Source organism: Lactuca sativa, chromosome 7 (assembly GCF_002870075.4).
Source record: "Lactuca sativa cultivar Salinas chromosome 7, Lsat_Salinas_v11, whole genome shotgun sequence".
NCBI lineage: Eukaryota > Viridiplantae > Streptophyta > Magnoliopsida > Asterales > Asteraceae > Lactuca > Lactuca sativa.
The window spans coordinates 97,464,760-97,480,306 of NC_056629.2; the positions used below are offsets into that span (position 1 = coordinate 97,464,760).

Genomic DNA, 15,547 nt, shown 5'->3' on the forward strand with positions numbered 1-15,547 from the left:
CACACTCCATCGATCTATGATTAACATCAAGCTACCCTTTGCCATGCACTGTCGGCCCCAGATTAGTGTGTTGGTTAACCACACACGCTCCAATAACAATTTAACAAGGTGTAAAGTGCAATTTCATGGAATAGCACCATATTCAAATTTTCCTAAAGTAACTAAGATTGGGAATTTATAAGTTTTTAGTTACTTTATATTTATCATTACACTTTTAATGAAGGGAGAATTACAATCCTATCCTACCCGTTCGGCTAACGACCCTCCACCAGTCAAGGAAGCGGTGGGTGAGAGTGGTAACCCATTAAACTACCTTTTTATAGTCAGTAACCTTATACCCCCCTTATAGACCGGCTTCATGAATGAGACCTTCTAACGGTAAGACTAAATTTACTTTTATAGATATATATAAATATTAAACCTATAATATTATGATAGTATAAGCGTTGAATTTTAAACATTTAAAATTCTAGGGTTTGGAACTAAATGTGTCAAAAGAAGACTCTACATTTACAAATTCCAAAACTTGAGGGCAAGTTTTGAACAATTCAAAAAAACTTTGGATTCCATAACGTATGATTTTTAGTATAGGCTTTAATGAAAAGACTCTTGAAAATCCGTAACTTGAGGACAAGTTATGGAGTTCATAAAAACATTTATGGAAAAAGACTCTTCAACACCATAACCTATAAGTTTAATGAATGCTTTAAAAGAAAAACTTTTCATTTTCCACAACTTGAGTACAAGTTATGGAGTACATTAAAGGCCATAAAGATCATCAAATAAACTAACAAGCATGTCAAATAATGTCCATGATCTAGATTAAACTTGTATGAACAAGATATTTCATATCAAACAAATTTCATGTAATTAGCCTAATCATATAAACCAATACAAAACATGAAACTTTGACAATTATCTATTGAATTGGATAAGCATGATGATTAGCACATTCAAAACAGGTTTATAAGTTCAAAAACAACTTAGGGTAATGATCCTAGTCCAATTCTAGCCAAAAACCTCGAAATTCTGCATTCTGGTGCAGCAACTCGTCGAGTCCATGAACAAACTCGGCGAGTTGGTCAGAATTGTGCTTGGACTCGGCGAGTCCCCCAGTGTATTCGGAAAGTAGCATCAAGTATATTGGAAAACAACCCTAGGCTCTGATACCACTATTGGGTTTTGAGCATTCTAACACTCCTATGGTGTACATGCAACCCTAGATGCTTTGGATATATGTTTTCTCTAATGTACAAGCAAACTTTCAATTTCCAAATCATCATCCTAACTAGCATAAAATGGAGTATAAACAACATGAAATACAAGTTAGATGACATACCTTTTAGTGTAGTTGGAAACCTTGGACCTTTAAGAACTTAGTTCCCCAAGTGTTGCACCTCAAATGGAATCACAAAACACCACCAACAATGGAGGAACTTGAGAAAAGATTCCTTGAACACACAAAATCAGCTTTCCCTCTTGCAACTCACTTAGGTACCGATTTTGGTAGCTATGAGGCTTCTTATATTGTGTGACACAACTAGGGTTACACCATGCAAACCCTAATGTGCATGCCTTTCCACATTCCTTAGGCTCCATGGGTTTTTACCTCCATGGAGTATTCATGGATCACTACATGGTTTTAGCCCAACATAAAGAACTATGGATCACAAGCCCACTTTATAATAATGAATGATCTACATAATCAATGCCCATTTAATTAGTCTCTTTTGATCACAAAATTAGAACTTATAATATATTAATAAATCAAAAATAATCTCTTCTCAATTATCCATCCTTCAGATTGTTCCGGTGCCACACAAACCAAATGGAACATGCTACTCTCGGGTCAAGAACATACCAATTATAGTTATGGACCTAGACACTAATCCAAAAAATGTTCCCTCTCCACCTGGGGAACATACTCATCTCCGAACAACTAGGTGAACCTCCCCCAAGTCACTGCAACATGCTCTGCAAAGGTAAAATCAGTCGTCACAAACTTCCACCAGTCCTTCGCTCCCAAACGAAGTTGATTCAGTGTGAACCGGACTCTCAGATGCTTTGGACATGAACACATATAAAAACACCCCTTAATATCGGAGATCTATCTCATGGCAGCTATCGGATCCTGCGTCCCATCAAACTCTGGTGGCTTCATGTTGCGGAACTCACGAAACAACAACGAGTCACCTCGCTGTGGCCTAGCTGCAGCTTCGGATGCAGCGGCTGCAGCAGCAACAACCTCCGTAACTGCAGCGTATTGCTCATCAACTGTCTCAATCAACGTGATTTTAATAGACCCAAACATCTCCGGTATGGCCTCTTAGATAGTTTCGGCCACCTCCTTATGAATGATCATGTGGATTTCGTCACTACTCTCTTGATAGATTCCTCAATGCTCATCAAGGTATCTCTCCTAGATTACTGAAACTCTCTCTAAGGATTCCTTCTATGGTTCTCCCTAATCAATATGCATACAGAGCAAATTGAAGATAAAATCAATTAACAACATACCCTAGACTAAGGCATCATATATCAGGTAACTCTAGCCCTAATTTCTAAAATACCTACCCTATTTTCTAACATGCAACTCTAATATCTCATAAATATTTCATAATACCTAGCCTATTTTCTAACATGCAACTCTATATCAGCGTGCATCTGAGTCCCTCAAACCATGGCTCTGATACCAACTTGTAACACGGTAAATTTTCAAACCAAAATTTTCATTTTTAAAACACATAAAAACTCATATTATATATCTCAAAACCACAATTGTCTCAAATGTAAACATAAATCCACAAAATAAATGTTACTATCCCAGATTCCTCACCATAGTCTCGAATAGGTGTATACAATCAAGCCGGCGCCTTCCCACGATCATATGAAGTTCCTGAAGCACATATCACACAACACAGTAAGCACAAAGATTAGTAAGTTCCCCAAAATACCACATACACAAATAATAAGCCTCTCATGGCTATATCTCGGCACGGACCCTCCGGTCATGCGTCTCGATGAGGACCCTCCGGTCTTACGGCTCGGTGTGGACCCTGCGGTCATGTGTCTTAGTGAGGACCCTCCAGTCTCATAGCTCGTATTGGACCCTCCGGTCCTATATCTCAGTGAGGACCCTCTGGTCTCACTACTCAGGTTGGACCCTCCGGTACAATTTAAAAACGCATAGAATAATAGAGCATATATCACAAAGACAAAATGCATAATCTCACATAACTCATATATGTGTTGGATTAATGTCTAAGTCCATAACTATATTTCGTATGTACTTGACCCGACCCGGCATGGTCCATTTGGGTTGCACTTCACCGACATAATTTATATGGATAATCTTTTGAGAATAGTATGTTTATGATTAATATTAATATATTATAAGTTCTAATATATTAATATGGAATCATATTATTTAATTAGTATTGATCAAGAATTAATTTATAATTAATTAAGTGATCAAAAGGAACTAATTAAATATGGACTCTTATATATATGGAATGGGCCTAGTTCATTTAGGTTGGGCTAAGCTTTCATGGATAGTCCATGGAGTGTTTAACCCATGGATCCTAGGAAATGAAAGGTCATGGGTATTAGGGTTTAACCCTAATCCTCCACACTATATAAAGATGTCCTTGGTTGGTGAAATTGGCACTAGTGTGGTAGAAGGGCTAGCCAATTTCACTAGAGAGAACCAAGTATCCATATTTTGTAAAGTCTTCCAAGGTGTTTTGGTGATTTGTGATTCCATTTGAGGCTTCCACACTATTGGGGCTAAGCTCTTAAAGCTTGAAGACATCAAGCTACATCAAAAGGTATGTCATCTAACTAGTACTTTATAGTATAAGAACTTCATAATATGCTAGTTAGGATTAAAGCCTTGGAAAGTTCTTATTTGCATGTATTATAGAGAAAACATAGATCCAAGGTTTATAGGGTTGCATGTACACCATAGGAGTGTTAGAATGCTCAAAACCCAACAGTGGTATCAGAGCCTAGGCTTGTTTTCTTGTTATACTTGCAAAAGAAGCTAGAAAATCGAGTTTTGATGCTGTCTGCCTAGCAGACTCGCCGAGTGTATGAATGGACTCGCCGAGTCCAAGGCAAAAAGCATCCAACTCGCCGAGTTGGTTCGTGCACTCGATGAGTTGGAACCTCAGACAGCATAAATTAGACTTTTTTGGCTGGAATTGGACTAGGAACATTACCCAAAGATGTTTTGGACTTATAAACTTGTTTTTTGATGTGGTAATGTTCATGCAAATCCAATTTTAAAGATAATTGTCAATAGATTCATGTTTTGTATTAGTTTAAAGTATTACTCTAATTACATGGAAAAGTTTGATTTGAATTATCTTGTTTATATGAGTTGCTTAGATTAATAGAAGTTATGTGAAATTATTGTTTTCAATCCAAATTAATCTAAGAGTTGATTCTAAAATGTGTTTTTGTAACTTGTCCTCAAGTTATATGAAAAGTCACATTTAAGAATCATAAAACTCATAAAAGTTGGCAAAGGTTACAAAAATCAAGAGTCTAGTTCTAATTAAATGGTTTTATGACTCCATAACTTGTCCTCAAGTTATGGAAGACCAAGAGTCTCTTCATTTAATAAAATAAATAAAAAAAAGGTGTAACCTTAATTAATTCCATAAGTTATAAAATAAAGAAAAGTTAATTCTTTTATTAGTTTAAAGTCTTCCATAACTTGTCCTCAAGTTATGGAACTTGAAGAGTTTTTTACTTAAAACTACTTTAAACACATAAGTTATGGAATAAGAAAAGTTTTGAAAGTTACAAAACTTGCCCTCAAGTTTTGGAATTTGAAAATTTTTCTTTTATGAATACTTTAATTCCAAGTTAGCCCTTAGAATTTTAAAGAGTTAAAATTCAACCCTTATATTTTATAATATTATAAGTTAATAATATATATGTATAAGAGTAAAGTCAGTCTTACCGCTAGTACGCCTCATTCACGAAGCCGGTCTATAAGGTGGGTATAAGGTTGTTGCCAATAAAATGGCAACTTAATGGGTGTCCACTCTCACCCACCGCTTGCTTGACTGGTGGAGGGTCGTTAGCCGAACGGGTTTGACAGGACTAGAATTCTCCCTTCATTAAAAGTATTAATGATAAATACTAAGTAACTAAACTCTTAATAATACCCAATCTTAGTTACTTAGGAAAAATGTGAATAAGGTGCTAATCCATGAAATTACACTTTGCACTTTGTTTAAGTCGGTTAGTGGAGCGTGTGTGGTTAACCGGCACACTAACTTGTTTTTGACAAGGTAGGCAAAGGGTAACTTAATGTTTATCATAGTATCGATGAAGCATGTGTGGTTAACCGGCACATCGATTGAGGGGTAAATACTTAAGGGTACCAAGTAATTTTCATGGTTACTTCACACCTTGTTTTGTGATCCTCGGCATCCCAGTCACAAAACCTGAAGGGCACACTCGAGATTGAAACATGCCATTGAACAGTTCAATGAATCTCAAAGATCTAGGAGTTTCAAAAACCAATTAAAACCTAATAATACATTTCGTTTATCTTGGTGGAAATTGGTGAATCATCATTCACCTACCTTCAAATATTTTATAGCTTGGATTACGGCATACCTCTTCTAAGTTATAAAATAGTTTGTTGGGTCCTAGCCTTAATATTTCATATTGGGTGTCATATTAAGGACTTAAGATCAACTATCTTGAATATCTCCAAAAAGATGTCTGGTTTAGACATTTATGATCTTCCCAAATCTCTTGAAACAAGCTTTCCTAATGAAGATGATGTCCCATGGATATCATACTTCTTCACCTCTTCAAATTATTCTCCCTAACCCACAAGTTCTTGAAAAGTTTAAGGTCACTCAAGCCCTATTGGCAAGGCAAGGTCTAGGTGTGATCACATCTTGGAGGTGTAGTCACATATTGACAAGCCGAGAGAGTTGGGTGTCAAAGTCTTGAGAAAGTTGGTGGTTCAACTACTTTCTAAGTCACATAAATAGTTCCTTTGGGACTCCTATAAAACAGACTATGAAAAGACCCTTAATGATAATATCTATTTGCTAAGATCAACTTCCTAAAACTTGTGGACATTGACAATAATGACACTGGATATCCAGTAAAGCTCTCTATTTCCAATGGAAAGGGATCGGCCATAGTAAACTCGGTTGACCAAATGGTAAAGAGAGAGGCTAAGTCTGAGATAGTCCCATTATCAAGGGTCCATAGGTAATAATTGCCAAAGGAAGGGGCATTGGTTGTGAAGCTGCCAAATTTACCTAAGGATGTTAAAGTCAATAAGTTTGGCTCTATTTCAGGTAAAGTCCATTGTCTAACTCTATTAAGTGCATGCTGATTCTGATCGCGAAGATGGATTTCAATCGCATGGTTCGGTGATCAGAATTTTGGGCTATTACTTAAGAGTTATGATATTTATATTGCTTAGGAATAGATAACAACAAGGTTTTCATATGGATTGTAAGGATAAGTTTTCCTCAAAGTTTTAAAATAAAAGAAAAAGGTTTTGATTTTATTTATTTTAAGTATCCTTACAATGGCATTTGTGAAAAGTTGTTTCTTATAAGATTCCACTGATAGCAATATTGGAAAGTGAATTTGATTCTTTCATTTGTGGTAGTGTCTAAATTTACCAAATAAGGAAAGATTCTCATCACCCAAGTTTCAGTTGGATAGAAACTTGGAATCATGCAAGTTGTATAGCATGATGAATGAGAACTTTCAAGCATTGAAAAAAAATCAAGACTAACTACTTGTTCACATGGATGTGTGAGTCAAGTGAAGGACTAAGGGATTGAGTACGCATTCTTGTGCACTGGTCAAGTCCACCACAAAAGATCGATAAGACTATTCGTCATGGTTTACTAAAGCTCAGTGAATATGATTATACTTACAAGCTTAAGTGTAACTCTGCGACATTGGAAAAGGTTCCAATGTATGGCAGAGCAAATAAGAAGAATCAAATTTGGCAGAAGGATAAAAGTTTCTCAAATCTGAAAAGATGGGAGAGTACTTTAGTATCAGTTTTGTGATCATCTTAATGATTAAGAAACCATAGCACAATTAGTTCTCTAAGGAAATCTTAGTGCATTCTTATGACTAAGACGAGGAATCTTGAATTGTTGAAATGGTTAAATCAAGAAGATGATTCATAATTCATTCCAATACAAGTCTTAGAGTCATACTCCAAGATTGTAATTTGAGTGACATGTCTCAAAGAAGGTTTAAAACACTTGTCAAATGTAAGAGTAAAAGTTTTCTACTCTTGTACATTTGAAATTGGTAAGTTGTGATGTTTTGGATAAAACAAAGACCAACTTAGGCCAATTGTGTGAAGTGTTTGTCTTGGTTTGAATCCACACTATCTCTTGAATAACTGACAAGAAAGTCTTATATGTCAAGAGGACAGTGGGAGTCTTAAAGGTCTTGAAAGTCTCAAGAACTAATCAAGAATAAAACCTGAAGTTCTTCAGTAGCACACGACTTGAGGTTTATAACCTATCATGTTGACATATTCTACGCCCATTCCAGTTAAAGTTGGCTTTGCATATGAGTTTTTAGAGTTCTCAATTAGTTTCACAACAACTTGGAAGCAATGGCAGGCCCTTGAGTTGCCAGGTGGCAAGAAATTAAGATTAAGTTCAATCCATATGAGTGTGGATTTGTCGTTATCCTTGTCTTGTGTCTATGGTTTTGACAATTCACATGGATAAGAACACATACACCATTAAATCTAAGTGTCATAAGGTTTCTCTCCGATTCATGAAAATGATGGTGAGGAAACACTTTCACTAAGTAGATTTTAGCTAAGATAGCAATTGTGATATTTGCATTCTCAAAGTCGTTAGTGGAGCGTGTGTGGTTTACCGACACACTAACCTGGACTTGTGAGAAGTGGCAAAAAGGTCTAACCATTATGATTACGGCATCCCTCTTCATAATTGTTTAGACACACAAGTGTGCTATCTAAGGGAAGGTGTATGATTTTGATAAAGTTTTATCAAAACAATCTAGTATCAGAAATCTGAACTTTGGTAAGAAAGTCAATGAAGTATTGATTTCCAAAAGTCCAGTTGATTTCTGAGTACATGTCAAAGCTAGTGGGAGCATAAGTGTCATGCTAATAATCATAATGTTAGTGGGAGCATGATAATTATGATAAGTATTGCAAGCTAGCAATGTTAATTATAGAAAACAAAAGGTTTCAATTGGGAAAAAGGGTTGTTTTGCTATAATTAAGGGAGATGAAATTATACTTCATCTCAAATCTATAAGCTTAGATCGTGAGGTTTTAATCATTTAGACAAGGATATATATATATATATATATATATATATATATATATATATATATATATATATATATATATATATATATATATATATGAATTTCATGTTGGAATGGCTCAACATAAGGAAATTCTGTATATGGGTCCATTATTTGCATTCTAAAATTCGATTATGATTACGACATCCCTTTTCATAATCTGAATTATGAGAACTTGGAAAATTGAAATGGTAATAGTATAGCAAAAGACTGGTTTAGTCTTTATGTGAGACATCATGAATCGTTTCCCATATGCTTCGGATATAGGATCGATTATATGTGCCATATTCATCCTTTCTAAAATTTTCCCAATGCCTGGGGCATTAAGAAGGGAAAAGGATTAGAACTGGATATGACTAAAACGATTAAACAATTGTCGGGGACAATCTAAGGTTAACCAAAGATTGGTTGCTCAAAGACAGTTGAAAGTATAGTGATAATTCTGGAAGGACCATATTGACATCATCTGTTAGGAGGCAACTCTTGTTCAGAAGTGATAGTCAAAATAGAATCTGAAAATGTTTCAAAGTTAGAATTTTTAATCTGTTTAAGATTAGGAAACTTAATGCAAGAAGGATGTTCCCAAGGAGCTGATCTCTTTTGGAATGGTCTGTAATGGTTGTTGTCAAGTCCTTCTGACTTTGTGCATAGTCATTACAAGAGGTTCAATGCATATAAGTTTAGAATTTGACAGATTTCAGTAAATGGCATGAATTTGGAATTCTTGCATTTGCAGTAAGGATTTGGGAGTGTGAAAAGAGAATCATTGAAGTTATGTTCAATTGATCTAGTTCACAAAGTAAAGATCATAGACAAACATAGTATGCATACTTGGTGTGTGTCATGACTAGTGTTTAGAAAACATAGTGTACATGCTTGGAGCATGGGACAACTATTTTTTTAGATTCAAGAATAAGGTTGATAGCTAAAACAGTATACAATGAATAATGTGTAATCATATGGTGATAAATAAAAGGTGTTTTATTTATGTTCATAGGTTTTGATACCATATTGGATTCAATTATTATTGTGTTTCACTTTGCATGTTCTGACTTCCCGAATAAACTGGGTTATTCCTCCGAAATGACTAAGTTATTTAAACCATCCACAGTCGGTCATATGTTGGAAGTAGATATGAATTAAGACTGTCATGGGTTGGCTTGTAGAGGTCTAAGGTGTTGGACAAAGGGCTACAACACTCATGAGTGCTCATAAGTTCTGAGTATTGGATTCAACCCGCGCTCATTGGAATCACTTCATGGATTTTATCACGAGTGATCATGAGATGATAATATCTTATATTCTTCAAACATAGAGATATGAGTTGTTACTATGAGTTAGTTGTACATTGATTGCATGAAAACGCATTCGGTAACTCGGTGTTATAAAACGTGCCTTTGTGTATGATTCAACAAGTAGTAGAACAAGCCATATGAGTTGAAGTTTATCCATTCCTTTTACCTTCGGGATAAAAGCGATATCCGTGGGCCCCTCGATGATTTGATGATGACAAATGGAAGTGCTCGGCCGGGCCAAGACTGATTTGATTTGTTCAATTAGTCAGTCGTCATAAATTGGAAATCGGGAAACAACAAATGGACAAAGAGAATGATTATAATCCACGTCTCAGTCCATATAATATCTAGAATGGAGGAATATATGATCTCTTATCTAATGGACAAGTTCGTTGACAAGATTAGAGTTCGACAACGGCTTTAGGAGCTACGGTTGCCAGTTAGGTTTGAAGTCATACGCAATAATAGTTTTAGACTTATCCAAGTGGGAGACTGTTGGATTAATGTCTAAGTCCATAACTATATTTGGTATGTACTTGACCCGACCCGGCATGGTCCATTTGGGTTGCACTTCACTAACACAATTTATATGGATAATCTTTTGAGAATAGTATGTTTATGATTAATATTAATGTATTATAAGTACTAATATATTAATATGGAATCATATTATTTAATTAGTATTGATCAAGAATTAATTTATAATTAATTAAGTGATCAAAAGGAACTAATTAAATATGGACTCTTATATATATGGAATGGGCCAAGTTCATTTAGGTTGGGCTAAGCTTTCATGGATAGTCCATGGAGTGTTTAACCCATGGATCCTAGGAAATGAAAGGTCATGGGTATTAGGGTTTAACCCTAATCCTCCACATTATATAAAGATGTCCTTGGTTGGTGAAATTGGCACTAGTGTGGTACACTAAGAAGGGCTAGCCAATTTCACTAGAGAGAACCAAGTATCCATATTCTCTACAGTCTTCCAAGGTGCTTTGGTGATTTGTGATTCCATTTGAGGCTTCCACACTATTGGGGCTAAGCTCTTAAAGCTTGAAGACATCAAGATACATCAAAAGGTATGTCATTTAACTAGTACTTTATAGTATAAGAACTTCATAATATGCTAGTTAGGATTAAAGCCTTGGAAAGTTCTTATTTGCATGTATTATAGAGAAAACATAGATCCAAGGTTTATAGGGTTGCATGTACACCATAGGAGTGTTAGAATGCTCAAAACCCAACAATATGACCCTCTGGTGACTCAGTAGTACCACTTAGGTATGTATAGTGAGAAGACTCGCCTCGTAAGTAAGCGAAGAAATCGTGTACCCCTAAAATGGTCTAATCCCTGCCTACATGTCATAAGAATCTCTAATTAACACTTAAATTATCACTCTGAATAAACCATACTATTTTCTCTCTCTAGCTCTTGGGATGGGTAAAAGAGCACTTTACCCCTCCATGGTCTATTCATCCCTGTTTTGACCAAACCCTAAAGTCAACAGAAGTCAACAATCCATGTTGACCTGACTCGTCGAGTGCATCTATGTGAATCGTTGAGTCCCCTTGTTCCTTCAGCAATGTCACCAAAATCCAACTTAATTTGTCGAGTTGTCTCATCAACTCGTCGAGTTAATCATGTCCAGACTCATCGAGGAAAACCCAAGCCGACTCTTCGATTCAGCTCATCGACTCATCGAGTCACTCCAGACCCTTTTCTCATTCAGTCGTTTTAAGGTAGAGTTACCACCTCAAACTCTAGATTTAGCCTCCCAAGGCTGAGATACCACGTAAAGTTGCAAGCTTTACGTCGATGCATGGCACTTAGGGCTTGAAGTGCCAAAAGAAATTTTGTTTAGGGTCCTAAGCAACAAAAGTCTCCTCTAGCTTGATAAAGCTTGGACCTTTGGGATTAAGGGACCTCACAAGGTCCAGATCATAAGTCTCAATCTTTTACCAAGCTCAAGTCACTCAAAGTCTGAAAGAAATGTGGAAAAAACCCTAAAAGCTTCCTAGCAACGAGATCTAATCAATATAATGAGCAAGGTGGTGACTTTTGCCTTCCAACAGAAGCTACAGATGGATAAACACCGCCTCCAACAGTCCCTTCCCGTTCTTTGCTTTGATACTCTTCTCTTCTCTTCCAATAGTGCACTAAAATGCCCAAAGATTAGCTCTTTTTCTCTCCTATATTAATATGGACGATTAGGGTTTCACACAGGGGAGTAAGGTGGTTGGTGAGGCGGAAATGAGGGCTTAAGGTCCTTTAAATAGGCCCCGGCCCCGGAGAATTACGCTTTCCTCTCACAGCGCCAACTCGTCGAGTTGGTCGTAAAAGCCACGCGGCCAAATCCATCTCTACTCGACGAGTTGGGGCATCCAACTCGTCGAGTTGCTCAATCAACTCATAAAAATACATATGAATATTATACCTAGGATTTGGGATCTTACATTGGGCCCTAAGCCCTTTCTTAGTTTCAATCAAAGTAAAGCCGACCCCTATGAGAATTATTAAAATATATAGTTAAAAAGCATAATATATCATTTGATATAATTTGGCATAAATCATTTCAATCTTAAACTGAATCTTAAAAGTAAGTATACACTATAAAGTTATTTTTTCAATGATATAGAATTGAGAACCATAAAATGAGTTTCTTCATTAAATATTTGCGATAGAGGACATCGGATCGGTTATAAGAGTTGTGTTTAATTATGTTTTTCAATATATATATATATATATATATATATATATATATATATATATATATATATATATATATATATATATATAACATTGTAATAGAAGCTGATGTTTTGATTTTTTGATAGGTTGGAGAAAAACATGCATGTGTTGACCTTACATAGGTATCCCCTCTTGTGGTCTTAAGGATTGGGGGCTTCAAGGCAGGACAAGCTTCTTTAAAAGCTCCTACATGCAAATTCACAAAACATAAGAAATCGTGCATGGAAAATGAACACGTGTACATATCATTTGTGTTTGATATGCTTGGTTTTCTCGCGCCGGATGCATTGTAACTTCTTAATAGAGTACAATGAATCATGCATAACAATGTTATACCCCCTTGTCTATGGATTTAGTATTCAAAAGAATTGATTTTACCATATACAAAAAAATCATAGTGGCGCAGCTTGTTGTCGGTTTGTCTTCTCACTCGTTGTACCGTGATAACTAAGTTCTATCATAAATATATAGCTATCTAAAGAAGCTTGGTAACAGTTGCGAAGTCATTAATTTGGATATGACTTATTATTTATTTAAGAATTAATATAATATCAATTAAATAATTTTTTTTGAAGGCAAATCTAATTCCACATATATCTCGGGCGGGATTTTAACTATCGACATCAAGGAGGGAGGGCAAAACCAGATACCGTTGGGCTAGAAAAAAAAATTGAAATAGCTAATTTTATATTTGTTTAATTCAAAAAACTTATAATCATTTAGTCATATAAATCGGTCCGGAACCGAAAAACCGAAAACCAAAAAAGTCGTATACTAAAAACCGAAAACTAACCGGTTAGTTCGGTTGGGTCCAACTAAGAAATGTGCTATCTAAGAAGGTAATTGGAACCAAACCCAACCGAAACCAGACAGGAACCAAAAAGCCATAAAATAATAAGCCGTAACTAAGAACAAAAAACTGGATCGAATACCACTAACTGTCCGGTTCCACACTGGAACCGAAAAAACCAAAAAATAATAGGCTGTAACTGAAACCTATAATCCGGACCGAATACCACTAACCGAGTCCATACAAAAGAAAAATTGTCAATTAATGTTAATATTTGTTTCACATTTAATAATATTTGGATTGAAATCGAGTCCATACAAAAGAAAAATTGTCAAGGATATAATGTTTGTTTTTACATGGGTCAATCCGTCAACAAGACGTGTATAACACTAGTCAAAAAACTAGTTAGTGGTTTTTGTTTCTTGCTTTCATTTATGAATGAATCTTTGGTTTATAAATTTTTTTAAAGTTAGTTAATCTAGTTGTTTCGGTTTCTTTTAGGCTAAAGCGTATTGGAGATAAATCTTATCCATAACTAGGAAAGAATCTCGCGTTGCGGGTGATGCAGTTGCAGGGTATTTCATAATGTTTTATAAAAAACAGAAAATAGCCACAAAGTTTAAAATGTTTTAGATATGGCAAATTTTTCAAAACATAATGAATTCTCTTACAATCCATGAAGCTAAACCACTTGCCTTTTGGCAACGCCTAAAAAAATATGCACAATAATAAATCTCAACTGATTTCTATGCAAACATCAATCAGTTTTACAGTCAATATTCGTCTCAAGGTTTGTTATGCTTGCCAAAGGGTAAAAAAGTTAAAACAAATTTAATAGAAATAGAAAAAAGGCTGTAAGTTAAAAGTACAATGCTATTTACAACATTTACAACAAAAAATTGGAAATTGAACCAATTGGAAATGTATTTTTGTTTTTTTGCATAGAAATTAAATTAAATTAAATTGCAAAAAAGGATAAAAAAAATTAGGTATAAGTTCAAACTACATTGCTATTTATGGCATTTCACTCTCAAAAATGGAAAATGCACCTAACGCCTATATTGTTATGTTTTTGGAAAAGAAATAGCTAGAGAAATATAAAAAAACAGAAAAAAAAATGTGTAAACTGAAACTACATCGCTATTTACTAGTTTTAGCTAAATAGCAATATTTAGTAAACACTCTCCTTCACTTCTTCAAAGCAAGGATAATACACACATACATACAGAAAGGAAAAGCTTCTCATCAACCCTATAATTTATAAATGTGATCTTGCTGTAAACTGAAAGATAATTACATATACTCAAACCTTTGTATTCGCGAATGCAGGGCAGCTGCAACTACCTGAAATATCAAGTTCAAACTTGTGAACTTGAAACTATTCATGGAGAAATCAGTCAATCATCATTCACCAACCTCAACTTCAAAGGGAATTACAGGGCCTCCATTACTGCTTTTGGGATTTAATCGAGGTAATAATGGATCTATAAAAGCATTCCTTGCTCTTCTAACATAAAATAAAGCTGACGGCAGCAAATGGATAGATGGAGTATCTCATTGGTTTTGTTAGCTTTCTTGGCATCTGTTCCAATCTTAGAAGAACAGTTCCCTTTAAACAAAAGTTACTTAAAACATAGTTCTTCAACACATGAACAGAGTGGATGTGCTTGCAAGTCATCATAAAGATAAAAAAGATGTTCAAGAAAGAAACCTGGAAGAGAATACGATGTAGGTTGAATGGAATCTCAATGACTACATCAACTACAAATGGCTATGGTGGTTTCTTCATGTTGGTGAAAGGTTTTTGGTTGCCGTATGCCTGACCATCTATAAATCGGTGGTGGAAGATCCGAATGAGCATAAATCGGTGGTAGAAGGAGCATAAATCGACGATTCCAAATTAAGAAATAAAAGAAAAAGAATTAGGGCTCATTTCTATAATAATAAAAATTCAGACACTTGGTGGGTACCTGAGGAGCATAAATTGGTGATAAAAGAACCGAAGCTGATGAACTCCAGAAGCATCGGAGGCCTTAAGATCTTCCGCTGGTTTTAGTCTTTCTTTTATTGTCACCACTTTCATCGCCATCGAAAACAGCCAAAACCCATAAACTTTATATATATATATATATATATATATATATATATATATATATATATATATATATATATATATATATATATATATATATATATAACGAAGAAAGACCCAGTAGAAGGGAAAAGAGAAAACACGTGGGAAAATGGTATTTGCCAAAGCCGCAAAAAATAACACGAATGAAGACAGAAGCTACAATGGAAACGAAAATTTTGCAAGGAAAAGACAGTAAGAGACACCAACGGAAGAAGATG

At 35.2% G+C, this 15,547-nt stretch overlaps 1 long non-coding RNA gene across 1 annotated transcript; it reads right to left on the reverse strand.

The window, feature by feature from the left end:
- Positions 1 to 14,318: 14,318 nt before the first annotated feature.
- LOC122194964 (uncharacterized) lies at positions 14,319 to 15,306 on the reverse strand. The gene is made up of 2 exons (XR_006184841.2): positions 15,166 to 15,306; positions 14,319 to 15,022 (listed from the first exon to the last, which is right to left on the reverse strand). It is a non-coding gene; the product is annotated as an uncharacterized LOC122194964 (long non-coding RNA).
- Between the last annotated feature and the right edge of the window lie 241 nt (positions 15,307 to 15,547).